Source organism: Micropterus dolomieu, linkage group LG18 (assembly GCF_021292245.1).
Source record: "Micropterus dolomieu isolate WLL.071019.BEF.003 ecotype Adirondacks linkage group LG18, ASM2129224v1, whole genome shotgun sequence".
NCBI lineage: Eukaryota > Metazoa > Chordata > Actinopteri > Centrarchiformes > Centrarchidae > Micropterus > Micropterus dolomieu.
The window spans coordinates 33,317,973-33,319,412 of NC_060167.1; positions in this window are offsets into that span (position 1 = coordinate 33,317,973).

Consider the following 1,440-nt stretch of genomic DNA (forward strand, 5'->3'; position numbering starts at 1 on the left):
TCAACTCTTTTATTAGCTTTCATTTTTAAGTATCTAATGATGGATAGCCTTATCTCAGACAAATAACAGTTATGTCAAACACTTTTGATGTACAATATGTATGAGAGTCTTATATTACTTGTTTAAATCAATACTTATCAAATCCTGTTATCACCTTGAGACCCCATATAAAATGTTTGTGTGTGTGTGTGTGTGTGTGTGTGTGTGTGTGTGTGTGTGTGTTTCATTAAATGCAGAGTGAATCTGCTGCTGGGGCAAATTTCAGCACAGGAATTATATTTGGAAGACAGATCAGTCTGCTACTTTTCATCAACAACAATGCCTGGGGTCACCAAGTAAGTGTAACCAGGGACCGTGTTAAGAGGAAATCCAGATGCAGGTTTTTAACATTAGAGTGAGAATTTACACTGTATTTTTAATTTGAACATGTTTTTTCCTGCCTCGCTGGCACATCTGCAAAGCAATGAAATCCCCACCCTCACAGGAGTTCCTTTCTTTTGAGACTACTAAGAATTAGACTCTGAGATACATTTGCATCTGTTAACATTGAAAAGTAGGTGTATTACACAATTACTTAATTAATACTATATACTACTACTAGTGTGCTTTTAAAAAAAAAATCACAGTTCAATTTATTAGTTTTAGGCAGTGGTGGGGCAACATTAGAGTGATCACTTTAACATTGTCCCATTGGTGACAGGTAAAACTATTTAACTACAAATTTAAATATTTTCCAAGTCAAAGTACATAAATTTAGCTCAGTGTAACTTCAACCAGGTAGACTATCTTTAGGCTTTATTCATTTACAACTCACTCTTTCTCTCATATACTCTCTCGCTTCCCAATTCTCTAATTAGCTATTCACTCTAGTTAAACCAACCAGATTTTGCCATGATCTCCTTCAACCAATCATGCAGTCACTGTCAAACTTTAAATCTGTTCTTCTCTCTGCTGCTGCCAGCTATCATATCAGTGTGAAATCACTGCGGATGTCAATGTTCACATTACCTTTCTCAGTTTCTTCTAGTCATAGGCTAGCAAGCTGATGTCTGGTGGTACGTGTCATCCTCAAGCTCGGGTCCTCTACCAGAGGCCTGGTTGTTTGAGGGTTCTGCGTAGTATCTTAGCTGTTCCTAGGACTGCACTCTTCTGGACAGAGACCTCTGATGTTTTACCTGGAATCTGTTGTAGCCACTCTCCCAGTTTTGGGGTCACAGCCCCCAGTTCTCCGATTACCACTGGCACCACTGTTGCTCTTACTTTCCACATCTTTTCGAGCTCCTCTTTCAGCCCTTGGTATTTCTCAAGCTTCTCGTGTTCCTTCTTCCTGATGTTGCTGTCGCTTGGGATCGCCACATCTATCACTGCAGCCTTCTTCTGCTGTTTGTCAATCAACACGATGTCTGGTTGGTTAGCCATCACCAGTTTGTCAGTCTGGAT